The sequence below is a fragment of the Globicephala melas genome, chromosome 8, assembly GCF_963455315.2.
Source record: "Globicephala melas chromosome 8, mGloMel1.2, whole genome shotgun sequence".
NCBI classification, from domain to species: domain Eukaryota; kingdom Metazoa; phylum Chordata; class Mammalia; order Artiodactyla; family Delphinidae; genus Globicephala; species Globicephala melas.
The window spans coordinates 13,138,720-13,160,054 of record NC_083321.1 but is presented as its reverse complement, the minus strand read 5'-3'; the positions used below and the strand labels follow the sequence as shown (position 1 = coordinate 13,160,054).

The 21,335-nt window shown below is 37.9% G+C and overlaps 1 protein-coding gene and 1 pseudogene across 3 annotated transcripts in view; one reads left to right on the top strand and one right to left on the bottom strand.

Moving 5' to 3' along the window:
• CSTPP1 (centriolar satellite-associated tubulin polyglutamylase complex regulator 1) overlaps window positions 1–21,335 on the top strand; it is a 186,159-nt gene that overhangs the window by 113,174 nt on the left and 51,650 nt on the right. The gene's annotated exons all lie outside the window — the stretch shown is intronic.
• On the bottom strand, window positions 9,264–9,363 carry LOC115857693 (U6 spliceosomal RNA; annotated as a pseudogene).

Sequence of the window (21,335 nt, the reverse complement as noted above, 5' to 3'; positions counted from 1 at the left end):
CTTGGGTCACAAATCAAGCCTCAGCAAATTTAAGAAAATGAAATAATATCAAGCATCTTTTCTGACCACAATGCTATGAGATTAGAAATGAATTACAGGGGAAAAAACGTAAAAAACACAAACACATGCAGACTAAACAATACGTTACTAAATAACCAAGAGATCACTGAAGAAATCAAAGAGGAAGTTTAAAAATGCCTAGAGACAAATGGCAATGAAAACACGACGATCCAAAACCTATGGGATGCAGCAAAAGCAGTTCTATGAGGGAAGTTTATAGCTATACAAGCCTACCTCAAGAAACAAGAAACATCTCAAATAAACAATCTAACCTTACACCTAAAGGAACTAGAGAAAGAAGAACAAACAAAACCCAAAGTTAGCAGAAGGATAGAAATCATAAAGATCAGAGCAGAAATAAATGAAATAGAAACAAAGAAAACAATAACAAAGATCAATAAAACTAAGAGCTGGTTCTTTGAGATAAACCAAATTAATAAACCATTAGCCGGACTCATCAAGAAAAAGAGAGAGAGGACTCAAATCAATAAAATTAGAAATAAAAAAGGAGAAGTTACAACAGACACCACAGAAATACAAAGCATCCTAAGAGACTACTACAAGCAACTCTATGACAATAAAATGGACAACCTGGAAGAAACAGACAAATTCTTAGAAAGGTATAACCTTCCAAGGCTGAACCAGGAAGAAATAGAAAATATGAACAGACCAATCAGAAGTAATGAAATTGAAACTGTGATTAAAAATCTTCCAAAAAACGAAAGTCCAGGACCAGATGGCTTTACAGGTGAGTTCTATCAAATATTTAGAGAAGACCTAACACCCATTCTTCTCAAACTCTTCCAAAAAGTTGTGGAGGAAGAAGCACTCCCAAACTCCAGCATCACCCTGATACCAAAACCAGACAAAGATACTACAAAAAAAGAAAATTACAGACCAATATCACTGATGAATATAGATGCAAAAATCCTCAACAAAATACTAGCAAAGAGAATCCAACAACACATTAAAAGGATCATACACCATGCTCAAGTGAGATTTATCCCAGGGATGCAAGGATTCTTCAATATACACAGATCAATCAATGTTATACACCATATTAACAAATTGAAGAATAAAAACCATATGATCATCTCAATAGATGCAGTAAAAGCTTTTGACAAAATTCAACACCCAATTATGATTAAAAAAAAACTCCAGTTGGGCTTCCCTGGTGGCACAGTGGTTGAGAGTCTGCCTGCCGATGCAGGGGACACGGGTTTGTGCCCTGGTCCGGGAAGATCCCACATGCCACGGAGCGGCTGGGCCCGTGAGCCGTGGCCACTGAGCCTGCGCGTCCGGAGCCTGTGCTCCGCAACGGGAGAGCCCACAACAGTGAGAGGCCCGCGTACCGCAAGAAAAGAAAAAAAAACTCTCCAGAAAGTGGGCATAGAGGGAACCTACCTCAACATGATAAAGGCCATATACAACAAACCCACAGCAACCATCATTCTCAATGTTGAAAAACTGAAAGCATTTCCTCTAAGATCAGGAACAAGACAAGGATGTCCACTCTCACCACTATTATTCAACATACTTTTGGAAATCCTGGCCACGTCAATCAGAGAAGAAAAAGAAATAAAAGGGATACAAATTGGAAAAGAAGAAGTAAAACTGTCACTGTTGGCAGATGACATGATACTATACATAGAGAATCCTAAAGATGCTACCAGAAAACTACTAGAGCTAATCAATGAATTTGGTAAAGTTGCAAGATACAAAATTAATGCACAGAAATCTCTTGCATTCCTATACACTAATGATGAAAAATCTGAAAGAGAAATTAAGGAAACACTCCCATTTACCACTGCAACAAAAAGAATAAAATACCTAGGAATAAACATACCTAGGGAGACAAAAGACCTGTATGCAGAAAACTATAAGACACTGATGAAAGAAATTAAAGATGATACCAACAGATGGAGAGATATACTATGTTCTTGGATTGGAAGAATCAACATTGTGAAAATGACTATACTACCCAAAGCAATCTACAGATTCAATGGAATCCCTATCAAATTACCAGTGGCATTTTTTACAGAACTAGAACAAAAAATCTTAAAATTTGTATGGAGACACAAAAGACCCTGAATAGCCAAAGCAGTCTTGAGGGAAAAAAACGGAGCTGGAGGAATCAGACTCCATGACTTCAGACTATACTACAAAGTTACAGTAATCAAGACAATATGGTACTGGCACAAAAACAGAAACATAGATCAATGGAACAAGATAGAAAGCCCAGAGATAAACACATGCACATATGGTCACCTTATCTTTGATAAAGGAGGCAAGAATATACAGTGGAGAAAAGACAGCCTCTTCAGTAAGTGGTGCTGGGAAAACTGGACAGCTGCACATAAAAGTATGAAATTAGAACACTCCCTAACACCATACACAAAAATAAACTCAAAATGGATTAAAGACCTAAACGTAAGGCCAGACACTATCAGACTCTTAGAGGAAAACATAGGCAGAACACTCTATGATATAAATCACAGCAAGATGCTTTTTGACCCACCTCCTAGAGAAATGGAAATAAAAACAAAAATAAACAAATGGGACCTAATGAAACTTAAAAGCTTTTGAACAGCAAAGGAAACCATAAACAAGATGAAAAGACAGCCCTCAGAATGGGAGAAAATATTTGCTAATGAAGCAACTGACAAAAGATTAATCTCCAAAATTTACAAGCAGCTCATGCAGCTCAATATCAAAAAAACAAACAACCCAATCCAAAAATGGGCAGAAGACCTAAATAGACATTTCTCCAAAGAAGATATACAGATTGCCAACAAACACATGAAAGAATGCTCAACATCATTAATCATTAGAGAAATGCAAATCAAAACTACAATGAGATATCATTTCACACCGGTCAGAATGGCCATCATCAAAAAATCTAGAAACAGTAAATGCTGGAGAGGGTGTGGAGAAAAGGGAACCCTCTTGCACTGTTGGTGGGAATGTAAATTGATACAGCCACTATGGAGAACAGTATGGAGGTTCCTTAAAAAACTAAAAATAGAACTACCATATGACCCAGCAAACCCACTGCTGGGCATATACCCTGAGAAAACCATAATTGAAAAAGAGTTATGTACCAAAATGTTCATTGCAGCTCTATTTACAATAGCCAGGACATGGAAGCAACCTAAGTGTCCATCAACAGATGAATGGATAAAGAAGATGTGGCACATATATACAATGGAGTATTACTCAGCCATAAAAAGAAACGAAATTGAGTTATTTGTAGTGAGGTGGATGGACCTAGAGTCTGTCATACAGAGTGAAGTAAGTCAGAAAGAGAAAAACAAATACCATATGCTAACACATATATATGGAATCTAAGAAAAAAAAAAAGGTTCATGAAGAACCTAGGGGCAAGATGGGAATAAAGACACAGACCTACTAGAGAATGGACTTGAGGATATGGGGAGGGGGAAGGGTAAGCTGTGACAAAGTGAGAGAGTGGCATGGACATATATACACTACCAAACATAAAATAGATAGCTAGTGGGAAGCAGCCACATAGCACAGGGAGATCAGCTCAGTGCTATGTGACCACCTAGAGGGGTGGTATAGGGAGGGTGGGAGGGAGGGAGACGCAAGAGGGAGGAGATATGGGAACATATGTATATGTATAACTGATTCACTTTGTTATAAAGCAGAAACTAACACACCATTGTTAAGCAATTATACTCCAATAAAGATGTTAAAAAGAAAAAAAAAAAAGACCCATGCACCCCAGTGTTCATTGAAGCACTGTTTGCAATAGCCAGGTCATGGAAGCATCCTAAATGCCCATCAACAGACGAATGGGTAAAGAAGATGTGGGACATATATACAGTGGAATATTACTCAGCCATAAAAAGGAATGAAACTGGTCATTTGTTGAGACGTGGATGGATCTAGAGATGGTCATACAAAGTGAAGGAAGTCAGAAAGAGGAAAACAAATATCATATATTAACGCATATATGTGGAACCTAGAAAAATGGTACAGATGAACAGGTTTGCAGGGCAGAAATTGAGACAGAGATATAGAGAACAAACGTATGGGCACCAAGCGGGAAAGTGACGGGGGGCTGGGCCGGGGGGTGGTGTGATGAATTGGGCTATTGGGATTGACAGGTATACACTGATGTGTATAAAACTGATGACAAGAACCTGCTGTATAAAAAAATAAATAAAATACAATTCAAAGAAAAATAATAGAGTAGTAGCTCTTCCAGATATTAGAAATTATTATAAGGCTATAATAATTCTACTAATAACACTTACTCTGTGCCAGGTACTGTTTTAAGCACTTTCACTATAATAATTCATTTAATCTTCACACCAGCTCATTGAGATTAACTTGCTCAAGCTCACAGAGTTAATAAGTGGCAGAGGTTGAATTTAAACTCAGGTACTCTGGCTCCAGTGTACATGCTCTTCATCACCATGCTATACAAACATTCATTACAGGAACATGAATAGATAAGTAAAAATCAATGGACCAGAATGAGAAGCCTAGAAATTGACCCAAATATGAAAATGGAGTTAACCTGCGTTGGGGGAGGGAGGACCTTTTAAATCAATGAGCATAACTGGTAGCCATCTTTTAAAAATAAAGGGATTCCTTCCTCACACCTTACATGAAAATAAATTCCAGATGGATCAAAAATTTCAGTGTAAAAAAAATGAAACCATAAACATACTCAAAGAAACCACATGAAAGTGTTTTTATAGTTCAACAGAAAGCAAAGCCTTTCTTAATATGACTGAGAACATCAAAGCCATAAAAGAAAAGATTGATACATTTCATTAGATAAAAAGGATGAAAAATCTGCTTGACAAAAAAATCCTATAAATAAGGATAAAAGATTAACAACAAACAAGGAGAAATATTTGCAACGAATATCACAGGTGAAGGGCTAATTTCCTTACATATGGAGTTCCTAAAACAATAATAAAAATCATAAAAACTCAGTAGAAAACTGAATGAAGGAAACGAACAGAAAATTGAAGCAAAATATTGTATAAACTGTTCTTAAAAATACTTTTTTAACAGTAGCTTGATTGAGGTATAATTCACATGACATACAGTTCACTTACTTAAAGCATGCAATTCAGTGGTTTTTAGTATATTCACAGAGTTGTGCAACTATTACCACAATCAATTTTATTTTATTTTTTATTTTTTAAAATTTTAAAATTTTATTTTTATATACAGCAAGTTCTTATTAGTTATCCATTTTATACATATTAGTGTATATATGTCAATCCCAATTGCTCAGTTCATCCCACCACCACCCCCATCCCCCGCCACTTTCCCCCTTGGTGTCCATGTTTGTTCTCTACGTCTGTGTGTCTATTTCTGCCCTGCAAACCGATTCATCTGTACCATTTTTCTAGGTTCCACACATATGCATTAATATATGATATTTGTTTTTCTCTTTCTGACTTACTTCACTCTATTTTTTTAAAGGATTAGATTTCTAAAAATAATTTGTATTTGTTTATTTATGGCCGCACCAAATGGCATGCGGGATCTTAGTTCCCCCACCAGGGATCGAACCCGTGCCCCCTGCAGTGGAAGCACGGAGCCCTAACCCCTGGACCACCAGGGAATTCCCACCAGAATCGTTTTTAGAACATTTTTATCACCCACTCTCTGCCCCCACACACACACAAAAAGTACTCAGCAGTAACTCTAATTACTAAATACTTGCCCCTACTCTTTCCACTACTCACCCACCCACTTCCAGCCCTAGGCAACCACTAGTCTACTTTCTGTCTCTATGGATTTGCCTATTCTGGACATTTCATGTAGATGGAGCCATACAATATGTGGGCTTCTTTGTCTGGTTTCTTTCACTTAGAATAATGTTTTCGAGGTTCATCCATGTTGTAGAATGTATCATATCCATACCATATTTCTTTTTTATGGCCAAATAATATTTCATTGTATGGATATTCAATGGCTATTTATCTACTCATCCACTGACAGACATTTGGGTTGTTTCTACTTTTTTGGCTCTTATGAGTAATACTGCGACAAACATTTGTGTAGAAATTTTTGTGTGAACATATGCTTTCACTTCTCTTGGGTATATACCTAGTAGTGGAATGCTGGATCATACGATAATTCTATGTTCAACTTTTTGAGGAACTGCCTGCCTACCTGCCTGCCTGCCAAAATGGCTGCACCATTTTACATTCCCACCAGTAATGTATGAGGGTTACCATTTCTGCAGGTTCTTGCCACCACTTGTCTTTTTTTTTTTTTAATATAGTTGACATACAGTGTTATGTTAGTTTCAGGAGTACTACATAGTGATTTGTCATTTGCATACATTATGAAGTAATCACCATTATAAGTCTAATATCCATCTGATCCCATACAAAGTTGTTACAGTATTATTGACCATATTCCTTATGCTGTATGTTACATCCTTGTGGCTTGTTTATTTTATAACTGGAGGTTTGTACCTCTTAACCCACTTCACCTATTTTGTCCCCTCACCTTCCTGGCAGTGACCCATTTGTTCTCTGTGTCTATTGAGACTGTTTTCATTTTGTTTTGTTTGCTTGTTTGGTTTTCTTTTTTTTTTTTTGTAGATTCCACATATAAATGAGATCATGTAGATCTCACTTTGTCTTTGTCTGACTTATTTCACTTAGCATAATTCCCCCTAGATTATCAATGTTGTTGCAAATGACAAGATTTCTTTTTTGTGACTAATATTCCATTATATATCTACACCACATCTTTATCCATTCATCTATCAATAGACACTTAGGTTGCTTCCATATCTTGGATATTGTAAATAATGCTGCAGTGAACATTGGTGTGCATATATGTTTTTGAAATAGTGTTTTTGTTTTCTTTGGGTAAATACCCAGAAGTGAAATTGATGAATCATGTGGTAGTTCTATTTTTTTTTTTTTTTTTTGAGGAACCTCCATACTGTTTTCCATAGTGGCTGCACCAATATACAAAACCACCAATAGTGCACAAGGTTTCCCTTTCTCCACATTTTTGTTGTCTTTTTGATGATAGCCATTCTGACAGGTGTGAGGTGATATCTCATTATGGTTTTTACTTGCATTTCTCAAATGATTAGTGATGTTGCACATCTTTTCATCTGTCTGTTGGCCATCTGTGTGTCTTCTTTGGAAAAATGTCTATCTAGGTCCTTTGCCCGTTTTTTAATTGGATTATTTGGGTTTCTGCTATTGAGTTGTATGAGTTCACCATATATATTGAATATTAACTCTTTATCAGATACATGATTTGCAAATATTTTCTCCCATTCTGTAGGTTGCATTTTCATTTTATTAATTCTTTCTTTTGCTGTGGAGAAGCTTTTTAGTTTGATGTAGTCTATTTTTTGCTTTTGTTGCTTGTGATTTTGGTGTCATATATCCAAAAACTTGTTGCCAAGACCAGTGTCAAAGAGCTTTTCCCTTATGCTTTCTTTTAGGAGTTTTATAATTTCAGTCTTACATTAATCTTTAACCCATTTCAAGTTATTTTTGTGCATGGTGTAAGATAGAGGTCCAATTTCATTATTTTGCATGTGAGTATCCAGTTTTCCCAGAATCATTTATTGAAGAGACTATTCTTTCTTGGCTGTCTTGTCAAATATTAGTTGATCATATATGTATGGGGTTTTTTCTGGGCTCTCGAGTTTGTACTGTTGCTCTGTCTGTTTTTATGCCAGTACCATACTGTTTTGATCACTTTAGCTTTGTAATATAGTTTGAAATCAGAATGTGTGATGCCTCCTGCTTTGTTCTTTCTTTTCAGGATTGCCTTAGCTCTTCAGGGTCTATTGTGGTTTCATATGAATTTTAAGATCCTTTTTTTTTCTATTTCTGTGAAAAATGCCATTTGAATTTTTAAAGGGATTACATTGAATCTATGTTGGCTTTGGGTAGTATGAGCATTTTAACATTATTGATTCTTGTAGTTGGTGAACACATATCTTTGCCTTTGTTTGTGTCTTCAATTTCTTTCATCAAAGTCTTGCAATTTTCAATGTACAGATCTTTCACCTTCTTGAATAAGTTTATTCCTAAGTATTTTACTGTTTTTGATGCTATTGTGAATGGGATTATTTTCTTTATTTCTTTTTCAGAGTTTGTTGTTAGTGTATAAAAATGCAACTGATTTTTGTATGTTGATTTTGTGTCCTGCAACCTTACTGGATTAAGTTATTAGTTCTAACAGTTTTTTGGATTGGATTGTAGTTTTTAGGATTTTCTATATGTAAGATCATATCATGTGCAAACAGAGACAGTTTTACTTCTTCCTTTCTGATTTTGATGCTTTTTATTTCTTTTTCTTGGCTAATTGCTGTGGCTAAAACTTCCAGTACTATGTTTAATAGAGGTGGTGAGAATCGGCACCCTTGTCTTGTTCCTGATCGTAGAGGGAGAGCTTTCACCCTTTCACCACTGAATATCTTGTTAACAGTGAACTTGTCATATACAGCCTTTATTTTGTTGAAGTGCATTCCTTCTGTATCCAAATTGTTCAGAGTTTTTAATCATGAAAGGAGGCTGGGGCTTCCCTGGTGGCACAGTGGTTAAGAATCCGCCTGCCAATACAGGGGACACAGGTTCAAGCCCTGGTCCGGGAAGATCCCACATACCGCGGAGCAACTAAGCCTGTGTGCCACAACCACTGAGCCTGTGCTCTGAGCCCATGAGCCACAACTACTGAGCTCACCCGCCACAACTACTGAAGCCCGCACACCTGGAGCCTGACCTCTGCAACAAGAGAAGCCACCATAATAAGCCCTTGCACCACAACAAAGAGTAGCCCCCGCTCGCTGCAACTAGAGAAAGCCCGCGAGCAGCAAGGAAGACCCAACACAGCCAAAAATAAGTAAATTAAATAAATAAATTTAAAAAACAAAAAAGGAGGCTGAGTTTTGTGGATATATGTTTTTATTTCTCTTGGGTAAATATCTAAGGGTGAAATTGCTTACAAATTGTTTTCCAAATTGGTTGTACTGTTTTACACTTCTATCAGCAATATCTGAAAATTCCAGTTGTTACACATCCTTGCTAACATTTGGTGTTGCCAATCTTCTTTTTTCCTCAACTTTGAGATATAATTGACATATAACATTGTGTAGGTTTAAGGTGTACTATGTGATGATTTGATATATGTGTATGTTGTGAAATAATTACCACAATAATGTTATTTTTTAAAATATGGACTGCTTCACAAATTTGTATGTCATCCTTGCACAGGGGCCATGCTAATCTCTGTGTTGTGCCAATTTTTATACATGTGCTTCTGCAGCAAGCATAGTCTTTTTAAGTTTAGCTTTTCTAATGGATATAAAGTAACCTTTCTAGTATCTTGTGGTTTTAATTTGAATTTTCCTGATGACTAATGATGTTGAACACTTTTTTACTGCTTATTGACCATTTCCTCTGTGAAATGCCTCTTCAGATCTTTTGCCCATTTTTAATTTTTTAAAATTTTTTAAAAATTATTTTTTGATGTGGACAATTTTTAAAGTCTTTATTGAATTTATTACAATATTACTTCTGTTTTATGTTTTGGGTTTTTGGCCACGAGGCATGTGGGACCTTAGCTCCCCGACCAGGGGTCGAACCCGTATCCCCTGCATTGTAAAGTGAAGTCCTAACCACTGGACCACCAGGGAAGTCCCTTGCCCAATTTTTAGTGGGTTGTTTATTTTAATCATTGAGCAGCAGTTCTTTATATACTCTGGATGCAAGTGAGATATGTGTATTGCAGATCTCTCTCCCATTCTTTGGCTTGTTTATTTATTTCCTTAGTGGAGTCTTTTATTGAGCAGAAGTTTTAAAAATCGATTTTTTCTTTTATGGTTAGGCTTCTGGGTCTGCTCTAAAAAAATCTTTGCCTACACTAAGTTTGTAACAGTATTACTCTACATTTTCTTCTAAAAGCATTAGAAATTTAGCTTTTATGCTTAGGTATATAATCCATCTTGAACTAATTTTTGTGTGTGGTTTGAAGTTGAGGTCAGGGTTTTGTTTTGTTTTTTTCCGTATGGATAGCTAGCTGTTTGTTCCAGCACCACTCTTTGAAAGACTTCACCTTTCCCACTTAATTGTTTTGGTTCCTTTGTAAAAGAAATCAGTTGATTACATAAGTGTGGGTGTATTTCTGGATTCTCTGTTTTGTTCCATTGATCTATTTGTTGAATGTTAGTCTTGATTACTTTACCTTTATAGAAAGGTAGTGTATGCCCTTCAACTTTTGCATTTTCACGATTGTTTTGGTCATTAGAGGTCCCTTGAATTTCCATATAACTTTTAGAATAAATGTCAATTTCTACACACAAAAGAAAGCCTAACAAGAATTTGATTGACATATCCATTGAAAAGCATTTCTAAGTTTGTGGTTGATTTTCGGCTGTGGCTTATTGTGATATTACGATTGATATTTTTTTTTTCAATTTCGGTTTGGTCAGATTTTGTTTGGGGATTTTTCTCTAGAAATAACCTAAGGAAGGAAGTATTAGGAGATCTGAATGAAAGAAGAGGCATACTGTATTGTGTTCCAGGTTCAGATTCAAAACTGTAAAGAATTAATTCTACCTAAAATAAAGTTATTAATTCACTACAAAAAAAAAGAATTTGATTGAGATATGAAGAATCTGTAGATCAATTTGGGGAGAATTGTTATCTTTGCAATATTGACTCTTCCAATCCATGAACACAGTAAATTTTTTCTTAGGTCTTCTTTAATGTCTCTCAGCAATACTTTATAGTGTTTAATATACAGATCTTACACATTTTATTAAATTTATCTATATATTTCATGTTTTGTGCTACTATTTTAAATAGCGTTATTTTTTTCAAAGTTTTAAATTTTATTTAATTTTTTTATTTTATTTTATGTTATTTTTGGCTGCATTGGGTCTTCATTGCTGCACGAGGGCTTTCTCTAGTTGCAGCGAGCAAGGGCTACTCTTTATTGCAGTGCGCGGGCTTCTCATTGGGGTGGCTTCTCTCATTGTAGAGCATGGGCTCTAGGAGCGTGGGCTTCAGTAGTTGTGGCACACGGGCTCAGTAGTTGTGGTGCGTGGGCTTAGTTGCTCCGTGGCACATGGGATTTTCCCGGACCAGGGCTCGAACCTGTGTCCCCTGCATTGGCAGGCAGATTCTTAACCACTGCACTACCAGGTAAGCCCAATAATGTTTTCTTTTCTCTAGCTTACTTTATTGTGAGAATACAGTATATAATAATATAACATACAAAATATGTGTTAATTGACTGTTTATGTTATCAGTAAGGCTTCAGGTCAATAGTAGGCTATTAGTAGTTAAGTTTTGGGGGAGTCAGAAGTTATAGGCAGATTTTCAACTGCGTGGGGGGCTGGTTCCCCTAAGCCCTGCATTGTTCAAAGATCAACTACATATACAAATGAATGTTTGTATTTATATTGTATTAAATTAAAGGGAAAATAAGAGACTAGGAACACTGAGAATTGTGACAAAATACTGAAGACAATATAAAAAGTCTTCCTTTTAAAAAATTGCATCAGAGCAAAAAAGAACAATGAAGACTAGGTGGGTGGTATAATATTAATGAATGAAAGTGAGAAAGCAAAACCTCTTATTTTGATTTAGTCTTCTCAGTCAAAGAGGATGCTCTTTGGACTGGAAAAGATAAAATAAACACTGGTTCCAGAGAATGAAATCAAATATAGCTGAGATTATAAGAGATCACGTAACTGCTTTTAATGAGCTCAAGTTTCTGGGCCTAATTTACATTCTGAGGTGCTAAGGCCCAGTCGATAAACTGGCTGAACCACTGCTGGCAGTCTTTGAGAAAGCAGAAAGTGTGCATGTTGTGTGGAGGGGGTGGGGGGATGGGCAGAGGGAGGGTGGCATGGCAGGTGGAGAGGAGAAGTTCCAGAAGATTGGAGTCAGAAGGTCATTTCAGCAGATTGAAGGCTGATGACCTTGCCATCCATCTTGGGTGATATTCTTCAACTATTTCTAAAAAGAATTAAAAAAATAAATAAATTGTAGGTATGTAGAAAAGGAAGTTGTAGTCACTGTAAGCCTATCAGAGTTTATTGAAAAAGAAGGGGGTGGGAGGGGATGAGGGAAGGAGGAAGGGGTGGAGAGAAGAGTTGAGTAGAGTAGAGAAGAAAAGGAAAAGAAAAAGAGCCCAGGCTTGGTGGGTAAAGAAGGCCCGATTTCAACCCCAGGTTTCACTTCTTAGTAAAATGACATTAGGCAAATTATTTATCTCTATAAGCCAAATTTCCTTATTGGTAAAACAAATAATAAGAGAACCTACTTCATAGGGTAGTCCTGAGTTGTAAATCAAATAATGTGTGTAAAGCACTTATTTATCAAAATCAGTGATGATTGTGATGGGAGTGATAAAAGATGAATGGTGGTAATGGCAATAATCCTGAAGGAGGAGCAAGTGAAATAGTTAATGCAAACTTATTCTGTTTTTGAAGGCATTACCAGACAGATTGGGAGAAAGCTGTGCTTAGTTTTAGCTATACTTATCGTAAAATTATTCTAATATTTAGCTACATTTATTGTATTTGTATAGTTTAATTGGGTTTCAACAAGACCTTGACAACATCTCCATGATATCCTTGTGAAGAAGCAGAAAGAATACAGGCTGGTTGAACAACATATAACTGGTTGAACAGTCGTATCAAAATGTGCTAATTAATGAGTTCATGTCATGCTGAAGGGAATAGTCCAGAAGTATGATTCTGGACTATTCTTTAGCCTATCTTTTTTTTCTAATCCATTATTTGCATGAAAGCATTGATAGCAGGTTAATCAAAGGTGGGAGAGGTAGCTAATAAGCTGCCTGAAAGAAACAGGGCCTGAAAAGCTATAGTATAATATAGTACAGAGAATATAGGCTTGGTGTCATGGGTCTACCATTACTTGCTTATGACCTTGAATAAATTATTTAACCACCTGAGCCTTTGCTTTCTAATTTGCATGAAGATAATACCACCTATTCCATGGTGGTTGAGGGAATAAAAAAGATAATATATGTGTACTAGTTAAATATATATGTATTAGTTATCTATCAGTGTATAATAAATTACCCCAAAACGTGGAGGCTTAAAACAATAAATACGTATGTCACACAGGTCCGGAGGGTCAGGAATCCAGGAGCAGCTCACTTGGATGGTTCTGGCTCAAGGTCCCTCATAAGGTAGAAATCAAGATTTGGGTCGGGGCTGCAGCCACCTGAAGGCTTGAATAGGACTGGGAGGTCTGCTTCTAAACTCACTCATATCACTGTTGGCAGGAGGCCTCAGTTCTTCATCATAAGTTCCTCATGATATGGTAGTGGCTTCCCCAGAAAAAGTGATCTCAGAGAGAGAGCAAACAGGAAGCATCAGTACCTTTTATGACCGAGTCTGTGAAGTCACATACTGTCACTTTTATTTTATTCTGTTCTTTAGAAGTGAATCAGTAAGTTTAACCCATACTCAAGGGGAAGGGAGGGGAGTATCATAGAATTTTGTGGACCTTAAAACCACCACATTATACAAAGTACTCTGTATAGCGCTTAGCACGCAGCAGGTACTCCATAAATGGCAGTTGCTTTTATATTGTTACTAATATACACCTCATACACATGGTCCTTACTATAAAGCTGTTGTGCGCAGGACAAGAAAAACTCATGGTTTTTTAGATTCCTGGAAAATACAGAGAAGGAAGCACCATATATCACAATATTCATTATATCTGTTTTGTAAACTAAAATGAATGAACCATTTTTGTACTGCATATATTGCATTAAGAACATAAGTGATAAAAAAAAATTTAACACTTAGTAGGCATACTTAAAATGTAGAGTCAGCCTGCAAATACCAGTGACACGGATAGTTTGAATGACAGTTAATCCAAAAATTGATTTTGTTTGGTTTTGTTAAGATAAAATATAAACACCTATATTTATATTTAACAAATATGAGAAGTCTTAAAATTTTAACTGTGTAGTACATCAACTTGTATGAGTCCTGCTCTCCTTTCCATCTAGAAATGGGCCACAGCAAAGACTGAGAGGCCCCAGTCTGCAGCAAAGATAAGAAGACTTGCTAGTTCACACACCCTCCCTGAGGGCAAGGAGTAATTTAGGGGGGAATTAAACCAACAAACAAAAAAGTGTATCAACAAAGGGCTCAGTTAAGCCAGAGAGTTGATGTTGACAGTAAAAATTTAGAAACAAGAATTAATATGGCTAAATCACTGGGTAACCTAGAGTTCCTCTGTTTATATATACATACGGATACATAGTATCCATACAGCCTCAAGGATTGTCTAAAGTTCTTTGTAAACAAAAGCATGAGATCTCTTGAACCCCAGGTGGACAGAGTAATTCACTGGGCCACTTTTGTAAGGTAAGATCATTAAATTGAAGATATTGTCACACCCTAAACTGGTTCATTTACTAGTGTTTTGATTTGTATTAATCATTAGACAGATCCTCAGGCTAATGTCTGATGTGGTAGAACGCTACTTAGCAACTCACCAACATAGCAATCAAACTTCCTAGTCACTGATTTGAAAGTAAGTAAAAATGGCCCCTGAGGAGCCAGTGTTTACAGAGTTTATATGTGTCTTTGTAGGAGAGGCAGAAAGTCTCCCAAGAGTTTGACAGAGAATCCGTTTACTTATAAATGCATAACCTTCAAGTACTGATCAGTTCAGCAGCAGCAGATAAAAAAGTAGTGAGGAGGGTCTAAAGTGTTGCCTTAGCCACACACTGACAGTGGGGATAAATGTTATCAAAAAAGAAAGTCACTAGAGAACCAGTGAAGAGAAAATCCATATTAAAGACAAACAAGAGAAAATCCATATTTAAAACAAGCAAACAGTATTTTAAGGTCATTAACCATATAGGGGACATGTAAAGGCTTTATTAATCTTTTTGCTCATCGAGGGTATCTTTCTATTATGGCCAGGGCAGTAAGCAATAGTCATAATGTTGAACCAGAGTTGATAAACAAAAGGTTACTTGTGTTTATTATCATCTTTTTAGTAAGCCAAGGAAGTCTGTGATACAGTTAGAGATAAGATATGTTTAAAAAAATTTTTTTAAGTTTTGACACTTGAGTAAGCTTTACTTATTGACTTATATAGAATGCACATAGAAGAAGGGGTCACTAGAGGCCTCTGGAAAAACTGTGTACTGATTCAGCCTCATGAGGGTCACACAGCCTGTTCTGTGAATAATAAAATAATTATAATAGTAGCCATCATTTAATGAGCACTCACCATGTGTCAAGAACTGTGTTAAATCTTTACATGCATTATAATATTGAATCTTCTCAACCACTATTTAAGCATTATTATTATTTCCATTTTAAAGATGAGGAAATTGAGGTATAGCAGTTAAATAATTAGTGCAACAGAATCAAACCAAGGTCTGAATACATCCATTCGGGTTTCCCAGCTCAGTCTAAGTGTTTTATGGTGATGAGAAATATCCTTTCTGAGGAGGAATGACATTGTGCCTTCTAATTTATTTTCAAAGAATGAATGAAGATTCCCTCCTTTCTTTCTTTTTTTTTTTTAATAAATTTTAATTTATGTATTGATTTTTGGCTGCGTTGGGTCTTCGTTGCTGCGTGCGGGCTTTCTCTAGTTGTGGCGGGGGGCTACTCTTCATTGTGGTGCGCGGGCTTCTCATTGCAGTGCTTCTCTTGTTGCAGTGCATGGGCTCTAGGCGCGCGGGCTTCAGTAGTTGTAGCACTCGGGCTCAGTAGTTGTGGTTCGCGGGCTGTAGAACGCAGGCTCAGTAGTTGTGGCACACGGGCTTAGTTGCTCCGCGGCATGTGGGATCTTCCTGGACCAGGGCTTGAACCTGTGTCCCCTGCATTGGCAGGCGGATTCTTAACCACTGCACCACCAGGTAAGTCCCAGCCTCCTTTATTTCTTACTTATTCATGTGACCCTTTATTTTCTCTCACTCTGTGGTAGGCTGAATAATGGCACCCAAAGATACCCAGGTCCTAATCCCTGGAACCTGTGAATGTTATCTTATATGACAAGAAGAACTTTGCAGATATGATTAAGTTAAGGATCTTGAGATGGGGGAGATTTTCCTGGATTATCCAGGTAGACCTAAATGTAATCACAGGTATCCTTATAAGAGGCAAACTGGGGGAGACTTTCGTGACAGAAGAGGAAGAAGGCAATGTGAAAGCTGGAAGCAGTGGACAAGGGAAGGTGATGTGATGCGGGGCCACAAGCCAAGTAGTGAGGACAGCCTCTAGTCGATTGCGAAGCCAAAGAAATAGATTCTCCCCGGATCTGCAGAAGGAATCGGGCCACTGACACCTTGATGTTAGCCTGTTAACACTCAATTTGGACTTACGGCCTCCAGAACTATAGGAGAATACATTTCAGTAATTTCAAGCCACCAAGTTTGTGGTAATTTGTTAAAGCAACCATAAGATTCTAATACACACCCCATATTACTGGCTTCACGGTTTATTTCCTTCGCACTTTGTCCTTATATTTTTCCTACACTTTGCAATTATTATATTACTTTTCTGAATTCAGTTATAAAAGCATTATTTCAGGTCAGGTTTGAGGAGTGTTGAGAGTTTAGCTAAGCTACTCCATGCTTTTGCTGCCTTGCAATCCATTTTGTTTGGCCTGCAGAGACCTTAAAATGATACCAGCTTCCTCAGCAAGTGCATGCCTTAGATAACAGCCTGCAAAGTCACAAACAAATATAAGTTCCTGATATGACTTTACCACTAGCAGTCTCCCCTGCCTCCCAGGGCTTTCACCTTGTCCCTTAGATAAGACCCCCATGGGAGCTTACCAAAAGCCCACTCTTTTGGTTTGAATTGACCAATCCGGCCTTAGCCCAGGAACCCCAAAGTTCTCCACCCACAGACCCTAATAAAGCCTTGTTGCCCCAGGTCCTGTCACTCTCTGTCTTCACTCTGCCTTGACCTCCCCCTGTGGCCCCTTGAGGTATGCTTTGTGCTTCCTCCAGGACCTGTCCGTAATAAACATCTCTATTTCAGTTTCTGTTGTGGTCTGTTGCTGAACAAGATAATATCTGGTACCCTATGCTCCACTTAAGAAATGTTGATTTGGGCTTCCCTGGTGGCGCAGTGGTTGAGAGTCCGCCTGCCGATGCAGGGGACACGGGTTCGTGCCCCGGTCTGGGAAGATCCCACGTGCCGCGGAGCGGCTGGGCCTGTGAGCCATGGCCACTGAGCCTGCGCGTCCGGAGCCTGTGCTCCGCAACGGGAGAGGCCACAACAGTGAGAGGCCCGTGTATGGCCAAAAAAAAAAAAAAGACCTAGTGCAACCAAATAAATGAATGTTTTAAAAAAGAAAGAAAGAAAAGAACAAGAGTCATGGGAATTCCCTGGCAGTCCAGTGGTTAGGACTCTGTGCTTCCACTGCAGGGGGCTCAGGTTTGATCCCTGGTTGGTGAGGGGGGGGACTAAGATCCCACAAGCTGCAAGGCGCACCCAAAAAAAAAAAAGAGGCATAATGACAAGCAACTTAACAGTAAGACTACAAGAGACTTAAATTGAGTACTGGGCAACAGGATGATGTGACTGTCATGAACCTAAATTAGCCTTAGGTTAATACAAGAATAACAGAGGCTGTAAGGAGAAGATGATTGTTTTGCTCTATTTATTCATTTTTCATTCAACAAGTATTTATTGAGTGCCTACTGTATCCCAGGAACTAGTTTATAGATTCTTGAAGGTCATCTTTTTTAACTGTGCAGTAAAAAATAGAGATAGTCACAGTTTCATTTTGGAATAAAGGAAGGTAATTATCACAGAAATAAAACTATTGTGTTATTTGGAGATATTTTTGTTTTACTGATTGATTTAAAATTGCTTCTTTTGAGCTCATCACTCTAATTAGAGAAATAAATTCCTGACCGGGAAATGGCCTACCGAGGGCATAGTCAAGACAAAGTGCAACAATCATTGCATCTTTTTCCTGAAAGAACTTTCCCATGATTGTTTAATTTGGCCTGAAGAGCCTTTTGTGACACTTAAACATCACTGAGGGGAAAAAAAAGGGACTGAGCTGGGTCAGTTTTTCAAAGGATGTAAGGGGTGAGTCTTGTTTCACTTGCCAGTATTAAGACAGGATTTCATCTATGAACTTTGTTTCTTGTCCAACTCCAGTTTCCACAGGTTTCCGTTTTCCTTTGCTCTCCAGTCAAAAGAAAAAATACTCATGTGATTATTAGGAATACTGGAGCAGTAAATTGTTTGCGGGACTTGAAACACCCTTTTTTCTCTCCCTTCAAAGCTTTAAATGATACTTGCTTCATTGAAGCTTACAGATTATTAAAAGCAGGCCTGACAGAGTGTTTAGCTTCCAGTAGAAAAAAATCTCTATCAAACTAATCTTTGAGTCATGTAGAAGTTTTCCTTTTCTAATGTTAATGCTTTGGAGCATTCCAGCACCTTTTCAGTAACTGCTATACAGAAAACTCCTGTATCTTCCTTGAGCCAAAGATGAAACTGGTGTCACCTCTAACGATTGTTAGAATTCCTAGTCTTTTTCAAATATGTTATTATTTACCCATTCTGTTCTTTGCAAAGTAACTCCCAAGGACTAGTGTCCTGGAAAAACAGAAATAACATAGTAGATTAGCAGTAGTTACGGGAACATTAAGAGTACCATTGCAAACCTGAATTTCTTGCATCTTTGTGGCTTCAGTTTAGAGTAAATGTAGATGGACAGAGGTCAAGCTGTCTCCAATTTGACCTTTAGTTAACCTAAAAGCTATATAAAAAATATAAAAACTAAGGATACCCTACTTCCTGTTACTTACAGAGAAAGAAGCATAAAAGGGCCAGACTAACAAAAAAAGGAAATAACATTTGTTGAATGCCTACAGTGAGGTAGGCATTGTGACAGGCACTTTTTAAAGTTATAATTCCTACAGTATCACATTTAATCCTCATCACAATCTGCATGGTATTGTCTCTATATTATAGACAAGAAAACAGAGGCTCACAACTAATTTGTTCAAGGCCATACAATAAGTAGTGGAGAAAAGATTCGAAACAGTCTGTTTGGCTTCCAAGTTATGCCCTTTCCACTACCTCTTTCTTCCTACTTCTCTGACCAGTCCTCCTCAGTGTCTTTCAAAAAGTTACTCTCGGCAGTGGGAGGGGAGGTGGGCAAGACAAAAAAAAGTTACTCTCCTGTATTCGTCTTAAATGTTGGTATATCCCAGGGTTCCATTCTTGGCTCATTACTTTTCTCACTACACATGGTTACTGAGCAATCTTGTCTCCTTTGACTTTTCCTACTACCTTAGGCAAATGACTTTCTAGCCCTGAACTCTCCCTGAGCACCAGACCCACACATGCAGTGTGCTATCAGCCTCAGACATCACTACTGGTATGTCTGACAGTCACCGAATTTTCAGTATGTCAGAAACAGAACTCCTCACCTTCGCCCTTGAATCTGCCTCTCCTCGTGGGTTCCCCAAAATTATACTCTATCATTCTAGACTCCTCTTTTCCTCTCACATTCAGTCAGCTAAAAAGTCCCACTGTTCTCCCCTTCAAAACAGTTCCTGATTCCCGACCCTTCTTCTTGATTCCCCTTATCATTGCTCCGGTTCTTGCTTGAACCTTTGAAATTCTGCTCCCTTTACAGTCAAGTTATCTATATACGAAGAAAATCTGACTGTGCTGCTATTATTCTTCTTTTACTTGAAACCATTTAAAGGTGCCCGCACCATCTATAGAATGAAACACACAAGACTTTCTGTGACCTGATCTCTGCCTCTCTCTTCAGCCTTGTTTCCAGCAACTCCTTGCCTGAAAAGGTACTCTCCAATTATACTGAATTCAAGTACTGGTAGTTCCTCTCATCTCACGTGTTGCTTGCCATGGGGATGCCTTTGTTGAGGCTCTGCCTGTAGCCCTGCCACCCCCATCTTTCCGCCTGGATAAACTCCCGCTTCAGTACACATCTCAGGTAGAACCTCCTCTAGAACACCTGCCCTCAGCAGCCCTCTACCTCAACCCACCAAGGAGGCTAAACCCTGTCCTCCCTGTCACTACTTTATCAAGATTGTTTTGAAATCAGTTTTTATCTTCTCTATTAGACTTTAAGTTCTTTGGGCACAAAGACCATAACTTACTGAATTTTTTAATCCTAGTGCCTAGCCTGGTACAGAGAGGGCTCTTAATGACTGTTTAACCTTAGTTAAACAACAGCATACTATCTCTCAAAAATGACTTCTGTATTGGCAGTTCAAACCATATCTTCCTCTGTGTAAAATAAATCTGACAACCGTTAAAACACAAGGACATAAAAAAAAAAACAACCTGATTTAAAAATTGGCAAAGGACTCAATAGACATTTCTCCAAAGAAGATATGCAAATGATCAATAAGCCATGAATGAAATGAAAAGATGCTCAACATCACTAGTCATTAGGGAATGAAAATCAAAACTACAGTGAGGTACTACCTCACACCCATTAGGAGGGCTACTATTAAGAAAAGAAAAGAACAAGTGTTGGCAAGGATGTGGAGAAACTGGAACTGGAACCATTGTGCACTGTTGGTGCAAATGTACAACGGAACAGCTGCTATGGAAAACAGTATAGTGGTTCCTCAGAAAATTAAAAATAGAATTACCACCTCTGTGTACATATCCAAAGCAGAGTCTCAAAGAGATATTTGTACTCCCATGCCCATGGCAGCATTATTTACAATAGCTAAAACGTGGAAGTAACCAAAATGACTATCAGTGGATCAATGGATAAGCAAACAGTGGTACATACATATAATAGAATATCACTTACCTTAAAAGGAAGGAAATTCTGACACATGCTACAACATGGATGATCCTTGAGGACACCATGCTGAGTGAAATAAGCAAGTCACAAAAACACAAATACTGTGGGATTCCACTTATGTGAGGTACTTAGAGTAATCAAAACCATAAAGACAGAAGGTAGAATAGTGGTTGCCAGGGGCTGCGGGAATGGGAGGGTATTGTTTAATGGGTATAGAGTTTCAGTTTTGCAAGATAAAAAGAGTGCTGGAGTCGGATGGTGGTGATCCTTGCGTAACAGTGTGAATGTACTTAACATCAGTGAAGTGAACGCTTAAAAATGGTTACGATGAATTTTTTGTTATGTGTATTTTACCACAATAAAAAAATTTGTAAAAAGCAAAAACAGGGCTTCCCTGGTGGCGCAGTGGTTGAGAGTCTGCCTGTCGATGCAGGGGACACGGGTTCGTGCCCCGGTCCG